This window comes from Centroberyx gerrardi, chromosome 18 (assembly GCF_048128805.1).
Source record: "Centroberyx gerrardi isolate f3 chromosome 18, fCenGer3.hap1.cur.20231027, whole genome shotgun sequence".
Taxonomy (NCBI): Eukaryota; Metazoa; Chordata; class Actinopteri; order Beryciformes; family Berycidae; genus Centroberyx; species Centroberyx gerrardi.
The window spans coordinates 8,550,172-8,560,750 of NC_136014.1; positions in this window are offsets into that span (position 1 = coordinate 8,550,172).

The window sequence follows — 10,579 nt, forward strand, 5'->3', positions numbered from 1 at the left end:
CTGATTAAACAGCATGATTATTGCACAGGTGTGCCTTGGGCTGGTCACAATAAAAGGCCACTCTAAAATGTGCAGTTTTAAGACATTTATTAGGCACTGAACTATGGATCTCACATGACTAGGGCTACAGATATGCACTCAGTCCACTCAGTATCTGGTGTGAGCAGCATTTGCCTCATGCAGTGCGACACATCTCCTTCACATAGAGTTGATCAGGTTGTTGATTGTGGCGTGTGGAGTGTCGGTCCACTCTTCAACGGCTGTGCGAAGTTGCTGGATATTGGCAGGAAGTGGAACACGCTGTCGTACACGCCGATCCAGAGCATCCCAAACATGCTCAATGGGTGACATGTCTGGTGAGTATGCAGGCCGTGCAAGAACTGGGATGTTTTCAGCTTCTAGGAATTGTGTACAGATCCTTGCAACATGGGGCCGTGCATTATCATGCTGCAATATGAGCTCTGGTGGACATTCCTGCAGTCAGCATGCCGATTGCACGCTCCCTCAAAACTTGCGACATCTGTGGCATTGTGTTGTGTGATAAAACTGCACATTTTAGAGTGGCCTTTTATTGTGACCAGCCCAAGGCACACCTGTACAATAATCATGCTGTTTAATCAGCATCTTGATATGCCACACCTGTCAGGTGGATGGATTATCTTGGCAAAGGAGAAGTGCTCACTAACACGGATTTAAACAAATTTGTGAACAAAATTTGAGAGAAATAAGTCTTTTGTGTGCATAGAAAAAGTCTAAGATCTTTTATTTCAACTCATGAAAAATGGGAGCAAAAACAAAAGTGTTGCGTTTATATTTTTGTTCAGTATAAATAATTAATTGACTTATAAACATGACTTTAATTAATGATTAAGTAATGTACATTATACTGTTTGCTATTAATTAGTAGACTATATAGGAAATTAACTAACAATCAATTAGCTGTTACTTAACATTCAATCATAATTATAAGGCATTAAATAATGATTTATTCACCATTTATTAGTGATCATAATTCTGCTTTTTTCTAACACTGCGCTGCTTCACATTTCATACAAATACACACATTCTACTGCAGTCTTCTACTGGTGGCGCTGAGCAGCTGCAGCACAGCAGTTGGGGGTTAAGTGCCTTGCTCAAGGGCAGCATGGAGGTTGTTGAGGGAGGGGAAGAAGTTACTCATCCACTTTCCCTGCTCAGACTTTCCCAGCCGGAAGGGCACTTCTCCATTTATGAGTGATGCTCAACACAAACTTGCTACAAAATCCAGCTGTTCCTCTGGCTCTGAAAACTCACATGTCCTCTCTGTGACCTTAGTATTCTCAAATAAGTGAAATCCTAGAAGACGATTTTTCAAGCTTGGGAGTAAGTAAACCTCATATATAAGTTTCCAATCTTGTTAAAATATGGTATGTTTATGTTGACTGTTACATTTTAGCAGCAAGACTGGATATTGTCTGTTTACTTTTCTTGTGTGGGGTGAATGTGATGCGTGTTAAAGCTGAAGCGTACAAAGCAAATTTCCATTATACACTGAATGTACAAAATATTAGTGACACTCTTTTCATGAGGTACAATGATGAGGTGAATCCAGGTAAAAGCCTTTATTCCTTATTGATTTCCCTTATTAAATCTAAACCAATCACAAAGGAGGTGTAGATAAAGAGAAGACGACGAGGATTTTTAAGCTTTGAGATAATTGAGATGTGGAGCTGCAGCTCAATATCAGGAAGGTCTACCTCATATTTTGTACATTCAGTGTGTTTTCTATTCTTGGCCATGACTACCTTCATTTTCACATGATGATGATGATGATTTGATGGGGCCAAGATGTCGAGGGAAAGCCTAATAGGGGCCAAATGTGACGACCTTCAGTGTCATTGGTTTCCAGCTGGTGGTTCCCTGATGTCCTGTACATCAACGGGAGATGGAGACAGCCACTGACATGGAGGACGGACGCCTTATCTCATGTTAGTATTTCATGTTATTCCTTATTTACTGGTGACTTTTCCTCTCAAACACACACACACACATACACATACACACAGGGTCTGTATCATAAGGTTTATCATAGTTTTCACAAATAACAGAATGCTTATGCTTTTATTTTAGGATTTAAAGTAAGAGAAACTATAACTATTTCCTCTAATATATGTATTTGTTTGCCTCTATTAGTGAGTGTGAGCTCCCCTTGCCTCTGTAGTCTTCATTTCCCCCCAGTGTGCCATCATTGACTGGATCATGTCTCAAATATGTAAACTATGTCTTCCAGTTGGTGATTATAATAAGGCAAACAACCACAAATGTAAAGAAAAATCTATTCAGAAAAGCATTCATTTGTGCTGTTTTTTATTAGAATTTTAGGATTTATGTCTAAGTTTATCTAAGTTTATAAGTTTATTCCACAAATAAGAAGGTACATCTGAGACCGCCTTCACCATCTGAAAGGGATCCATGACCTAAACCCTTCCAATACGTGTGACAGACGATGACATCTGAATCACACTCGACCGGCTCCATCATTGACTGATAGGTCCTGCGCAATCTTAAGTTCCACACTGAGGGCCATGCCAAAAATAGCTCAAGCTTCAATAACCAGGCCAGTCAAATGAACCGTGACTGAGCCTGCCTAAATCCTCCCTTCACGCACCCAAGTGCCACCGGCGTCAGACTGATCGATACGTCAATTGATCCATGACTCTTTGATCAAAAACGTGCTCCTTAAAAAACAACTACTGCCATGTTGGTTAGAATGAAAACAAAGGACAGGGAAATCAGCTTGAATCTCCCTTCACATCTCATATCAAAGTGTGAGAGGCATGAATACAAATATTATGAACATCTATTGGCTCAATCGAGGTACTAAACAGAAACATTAGGTTCCCTTTGTGGTATCAGCTGATGAGCTACAGATGCTACTAGTTTCTCTTATGCCTGACAAAGTCATTACAAAACATTACATACTCATTAATTGTTAGCATTACGGTCGATAGACAGAAAATAGATTTTAATATGTGGACTACAATCTAAAAATATGTAGCTTGGATGGAAATCTGAGTGAGCAAGGAGTTTGTACCCAGCTATATATATATATCTCTACTGTATATATATATATTTTAGCTTGGTCTTGCCTCTCCATGTGTATCCAGAGTAAGAGGATCAGTCTCAGCACCAGTGAGAGTGAGCGGCCTGCAGCCCCGAGGCCGTCGGCTACAGGCCACGCAATGCTCTGCGTCTCTCCCGCTGCATAATCACCAACACACACTCATGGATCTGAACGCTTCCTGGCCAGTGACCAATCAGACCAAATTTTGCGGTGGCAGGTTGTGACCCCCGGCTCTCGGAGCGGGGCACGGAGCCTGGACCCTTATTACTGCGATTTCAGAGAGGGGCGTTTGAATAAGACACGCCACCAAACGACCGAACTCACGTCAGCGCTTTGACGCACTTCACATCCACACGGGTGTTTGGAACTGAAAATTGAGTTATGTGTCTGTTTTGCGTAGGATACATGGCAGTGGCAGCTGGTGCCACTTTGTCTAGGTGGGACACACACACACACACACACACGCACACACACACACACAGACACACAGACACACACACACCTCCAACCCCTTTAAAGTGTGCTATAGCTACAGTTTCCAAAGGCAAAAGTATCCAGAAATGATGCTAAATTGGTTAGATATTGTTCTTATTGTTATGTTGTGTTTTATTTACAGTATGGCATTTTGAAATAGACATCTGAAAACTAACCAGTTTTTAATGACTTGATTAATTAACCAATGGGAATCAATCTCCACACTGCAGACTGTAAATCCTGGGACTAATTGCAAAATAAAGCCCTTTGCAACGTTTACTCGATCTCCTCTAAAGCTATAGCTGCTTTTATCCGTTACCAATTCAAGTGAACAGAGGAACCCAGCAGACATATTAAGTGTCAGAGTGTGTTTGCTGTGCGTCTCTTAAACTGTGATTCCGCTGTGATTCATCGCCTCTCCCATGAACGGGCCTTCAGTTTGACGACATGCCCTCTGAAACGTGTCCTCCGAGACACGCAAAGACACATAAGGCACTCAGCGGAAAGTTTAGGAGGAGAAACAATAGAGGCAGGCAGGTCACCGGGCGCCTCATGTGACTCCAGCGGCGCTGCGATAAGAAGTGCGACCTCGCAGCGAAGTTCAGCAGACCTTATCCTGACTTCACAAAGCGTTTTCCCCCTTTGTTTGTGACAGCAGCGAATTGCACATTGTGATTCAAAATCTATCAAGCAGTGCCATCAAAACACCTTGTCAAGTTTAAAAAAAAAAAAAGAGGATTTATGAATAGGATTTTGGATTATGTTTTGTTAAGAAGAAGGAGGAGAAGAAGAAGAAGAAGAAGAATCATTATTATTAGAAATAACTAAGAACAACAAAGAATAATTCTTCAGTGTGCCTCTGCATGCAGTCAGTGGAAATATACAGGTACACATACAAAACAAAGCTATTCTATACTGTCCAATACAATCACAGCCACTGTTTGAGATGCATTCACTGTGGACAGGTTACTGGCAATTGAAATATCTGCACTGATGCGTTTTATCATGAAAGTCCTGTTCACTTTGTATGCAGTTATTGGCAAAAGCCTCAAAGGTAGAGAAAAAAAAATCCATACCTCCTGAAGCAATAATGCACTTTGATTTTGCGGCCATCCAGGCGAAAATAACTCCATCTCTATTACCGACGTGTGCACGCGCATGTGCAGGTACACTCAGACACACACACAGATGCATGCACGCGCACACACACACACAGAGCACCATGTTAGCTCTTGCACTAGTTGGCAGAGCTTGGGGTATAAGCCTGACTTAACATTACTGGAGAGCACATTACATAATGCCATGATATGAGGACATCATTAAGGCAATGCCAGGGAGACAGGAGTCATCCCAAACCCCCTGTCTGCCCCACCCCCCCACCCCCCACTCTCCCTACCAGCAAAGCATCCTGGGAGGGGTGCCCTTCAGCTGCTTACATCTCATTACACGAGGTTCAACGCGGCCTCCAGCTTCCCGCTGACATTCAATTAAAGCCTTTCATTTGCCCATCATTTGCTCTGCCTCCGTGGCTCTGCCGCTGCGCCTGCTGTCGTCGGGTAATTATTCCAAACGGCCCTCCAATTGGGGGGTGAATCTATTTATTAGCCATGGCGCCACAGTGGGTAAGATACACCTGCCCTGCCCGTCAGGAGGAGGAGAGGAGAGGAGAGGAGAGGAGGCAGTGACGCACGACCGGGAAACCACGAAAGCAGCAAGCGAGCAGCCTGACTGGTCACATGGCTCCGGTTCATGTGGCTTCACCTGTGACCAAAAGACCTTTTGATATGTTGCCATGGTTGAGCAGTGCCACTGGCATCATGTGATGCCTGAAATCATTCAGCATGAAATTGGGTAATTTCAGAATTGATTACTTTATCTAAGAGGTTGCAATTACTTTTGTGTCTAATTAGCCAATTTATTGACTTCCCTGCTTGGGCACTACCATGGACATTGGGTTTCTCACCACATACACACACAATGTGTATGTGGTGAGAACAGTATAAGCAGCTTACAAGGAATTATTATTCTACAAAGGCCTGTGATTCACACAGGCATCTCATAGAAGTGCATATTTGTTTCTGAAACTTTTCAGAACTTGTTTAGCCTCTGCTAACTCAAAAAGCAAGTTTCTTTTCCTGCATTATCTGCAAACAATTCAAATGTAAACAAATGTTGTATAATGTCACATACTTTCAGTCTTTGTATCAAAAGCTCAGACAATAAATGGAAAAATAAATCTTCAATTACTGTATTCTTCCAAAGCTCCTCATATGGGCGACAGTTTGTCAACAGTGAGCACCACACTTCATATTTGCCTTCTGATCCAGCTACACATGAAATCGGCTAATTTGAGAATTGATTACTTTATCTAAGAGGTTACATGGTGTCTAATTAGCCAGTGTATTGACTTCCCTGCTTGTTAAACTATGGGTTCCACCAAGGACACTGGGGTTTCCAACATTTTCTTCCCCACAAAAGCGCCAGCAGCTTGAAAGGCCTGCGATTTACATATTACTCATAGAAGCGCATGTCTGTCTCTGAACAATTGATAACGCTTCCATGTGGGCACCGTCGCCATTCCTCTGCCGCTCGCCGCACGGCTCAAATTGTTTTGCACACAATTGGTGAAAACAGTTCGTTTTTTCGCGGGAATAATAAGCTCGCATCCCACCGGCTTTTCTCTCCTACCTCCGAAACAATCAAGCCGCTCTAATGCAGTCTTTTCTGCTCTCTGAAGTGCCACGGACATACTGACAAACTGCTTTAATTATTCAGACATCCGCCCTAATGAACACTGTCACACGTGTCATTGCATATGTCTGTTTTGTGATTATGTAATGCTTGTCGGTCTATATGAATATCTCTGCAGTGATTCCCCCTCGCCCCTCCCTGTCACCAGCTCCTCTTCCCATAGATTTGCAATAAGCGCTGACAGCGTGACCCTCATTAAAGTTAAAGTGGGAAAGGTCACGTATTGGCTCTGTGTTATTGATTTATCTGACAAAGATGGATAAAACTCATCGGCATGCACGACAATACATTAATAAATCATGAGCGACTGTGGACCAAATAGATCTTCGGAAATGCCAGAAAATGCTCTGATGTTAAAGGTGAAAGGAAAAATGTGCTAAAATTAGCATCAGTCGTTATGCAATTAAATATAGCCTGATGGCAAGTAAAATTACAGCATGATTATTATTTAATTTACTTGTGATGTCATGGATGGGGGCTGAGCCAGGCAGCATGCAGCGGAAAAATCCATTTGCATTAATAAATATATACTGAATGTACAAAATATTATGGACGCTTAATCTTTTCATGAAATTCACTGATGAGGTGAATCCAGGTAATTATCCCTTATTGATTTCCCTTATTAAATACAGTATATACCAATCACAAAGGAGGAGATGCGGATCGTGAAAAAGAGGCTGCAACTCAATATCAGGAAGACGTCCCTAATATTGCATACATTCAGAGTATATAAAAATACAAAAGTAATAAAGCAATAATGTCACAGAAAAAAGAAGTTACACAACGTTCCTGTTGACTCTGCTGTAATATCGATGGATGCTAGTGATTGAGAGAGTAAACTTAGGCCTCTGGCTCCCGCTTTAACTTGGCATCCCACTGAGTGACATGTCTGACACACGGTAATGAGGCACTTTACACATCCTTAGCTTTCCAGCTGGGCCGTCCATTGACTGGACATGAGACTGTCTCTCTGCCTGCCTGTCTGGCCCTCTGGCCCCCTCAGGTCATTATCCCTCACTCTAAAAAAAGCTTACCTTTGCTGTAGATGTTACCCTGCTTAGACCTTTCTTTGACCTTTGACCTTTCTTTTTGTGGTCATTGCTGCATATTATGAGTTTGTATATGTCAGGGCTGAGATTTCAGATTAACCCGGGTGAAAGTCTGCAAGATACAACCATGGATTTGATTGATCATCTTCATTTTGGCTATACTTGAAGATCTTACCTTTATGCATTTTAGAACTTGCTAACTCAAAATGCAAGTCTCTTTTCCTTCAGTATTTGCAAAAACTTGTTGTATAACCCTTAATGTCATATACTTTCAGTCCTCATATAAAAAGCTCAGACGATACGTTCCAGAGTGGAAAATAATATCTTCAATTCTCTCAATTATTTTGTAAACAAAGCACCATACAGGGCCACAGTTCTTCAACAGGGGGCGCCACACTCAGCAGTTGACTTCTGATCCAGCTACAGTGTAGCCCAAGTATTTCAAACATATTTAAAGAGATAATCTGTGGCATTTTCATATCAGTAAATGTCTGTTTTGCTGCTCTCAATTGCCCATTGATATACGTAACACAACAACACACTGGTAGGTCTTTCCTGGGAAGAAGAAGTGAAAATGAATAAATAGAAGAAGAACTGGGTAGTTAGCCTGAGCAGTGATAGCCACCATGGCTGAACAGACAAAGAAAAGAAACTCAAACTTCATCAACAGAAAATCCAAGGAAATAGACGTCACAGTGCTGGACACACTGTTTGATTGACAGGTGATCTCTGGGAAGTGCAGAGCAGAAACACCACAGCGATGAGCGCTTAGCAGCAAAGATGGAGACAAAATTTAAAAAAAGACCTGACCTCTGTTTCCACAATCTGGCTGTCAGTCTTCTAGCATGTCTTCAACATTTCAGATCCCTTATGACCAAGTCCACTGGTCATAAGGGACCCTGTGTGAGTGAGTCATACTGTTTGCTTGAATGCCGTCTGCGATTGATCGCTCTGCTGTCCTGTTCCCTCTCATGACTTACAAGTTCAACACAAGCACTTCATGTGCTTTTTAATAGCATCACCAAATGTTCAGACGTTTCAGTAAAGAAAGACGACTTCAGCTCCAGCTATAGGAAAAAAGGTCAGTCAAGAGCTCTACACTGAGTCACATGTTCACACACGCACACACACACACACACACACACACTGACTGACTGATTATTTGAAACAGAGGACATATTTATCACAGTTTAGTTTCCAAGCCAGTGTGATTAGGATGGAAAACAACAAGAGCAGCAATGGGAGATGTAATGACAATAATGATAAAAATAATAATACTGCATTTTTGTCAGATGTGTTCCAGCCACTCAAACCTCTTCTCTCCACCGCTGCCCCCCTTCCAGTTCCAGAGGGAAGTCGATGTGATGGGAAAAGCCGCGTTACCTGTGGCTCAGGAGGCAGAGGAGTGCAGAAGCTGGAGAGAGAGAGACACAGAGAGAGAGAGAGAGAGAGAGAGAACGGAGGATGTTTTGGGTAAGGTGTAAGAAGAGGTAACACATTAGTCATGAGTGGGGCTGGCAGGCTGCATGGTAAAATGAATCCCGGCCAGGCTGAATGTGGTTACAGCTGCAGACAGCCGACTGTAACTCCTCTACAGCTGCTACCTACTCTGTCTGCATGAATACAGATGGAGTGTATTGAGTGTATGTGTGTGGAGTGATATGTGCACTGTCACTGTGCACTGTCCATGCACTTGAATTGAAAAGTTTCATTTCCAAAAATATATCCAGTTTAGGGATAAGATACCCGGCATTCACTGCACAAATGATTGCATTCTTTAAAAGTCACTAAATAAGAAGAAGAAGTAAGAGTCTTAAGATAGTTCAAAACTTCAATAGCATCCAATTGGGCGCTTTTGTTTCATGCCAGAAATCTTGGCTGATATCTCATTTTGGCATGAAACTCTATTCTATTCTATTCTGATTCTTACTCTGATAAAATAGAGAAGCAAGCAGAGGCTTTTCAAGCTAACCTGCCTCTGCTGTGGAGCCTCACAGGACACGAAGGAGCCGCTTCAAAAGCCTCCTGCAGCTTTGTCCTTTTGTGAAGTGGCAAATGAGACGACCACCTCAGCATATTCACACCGTCATTATCAAGAAGAAAGCTCACAGCAGCTTCGGCACCCAACGCAGAATTCACTTGACCATCTAAAATTTGGGTTTAGTCACACAGATGTGAATAAATTGACTTGTAGATGGAAAATAGGCTTTCTTGACCCATCATAACTCAACATACAAGTCAATTTTACTTTCATGCGTACAAATATTGCAAATGTAAACAGTTGAAAACATGTGAGACTCATGTTTCGCTGTCACATACTGTCAAGCCTTGTATCAAAAGCTCAGACAATACATTTCAGAGTAGGAAAATCAATATATATACACAAAGCCAGCACTATTCCATGTTTCAGTTATGGATGGGGGTTTATCAAAAGCTTTGAAAGCCACTCATTACAACAACAACAGAAAACAACAGACCAAAGACATTCAACAATAAATCCTGGCTGACAAGTAGTCAGTGACAGATATGACTCGGGAAGACAGAGGCTTTCAATATAAAGTCCTGCGAATTGTGCCATGTTGCATGAATAATTCATCTCATTTTTACAAGTGCCTACAGTATATCTCAAGGGGATGATGTGCCTATAACTGTCAGCTGATGAATTCTTTAAGCACACCTACTTGTGCTCTTCCCCATACATTATTAATAACACACGCCGCTCGCCTTAGGTTGGAGCCACTCCAGATCACTTCAAGTGTTGCTGGGGGGTTTTGATTGTACCAACAATAATGTCTAATTGATTCAACACCCGGCTCCGAAGGCTGAGGCCATAAAACTGATTAAGCCGGTATCAAGATGAATCAAACACCAGGGAAGGTCATGCTGATGTCACCTGTTGCCGATCTGTTTCTCCCGCTTTGCAGGGCAGAGCTGATGGATCTGACTGGTGCAGGTCAGGGTTCAATGGCCTGATTGCTATTGGACTTATGCTGGGCTTTATGGGACATTTTATTATTATTATTATTAGTAGTAGTAGTAGCAGTAGTAGTAGTAGTAGTAGTAATATCAGTAGTACTAGTAGCAGTAATAGTGTTGTACTAGCAGTGTTAGTCATAGTAGTAGTATTAGTAGTAGTAGTTGTAGTTGTAGTTGTAGTAATAGTAGTAGTCGTAATAGTAGTAGTAGTAGTAGTTTGAAAGCG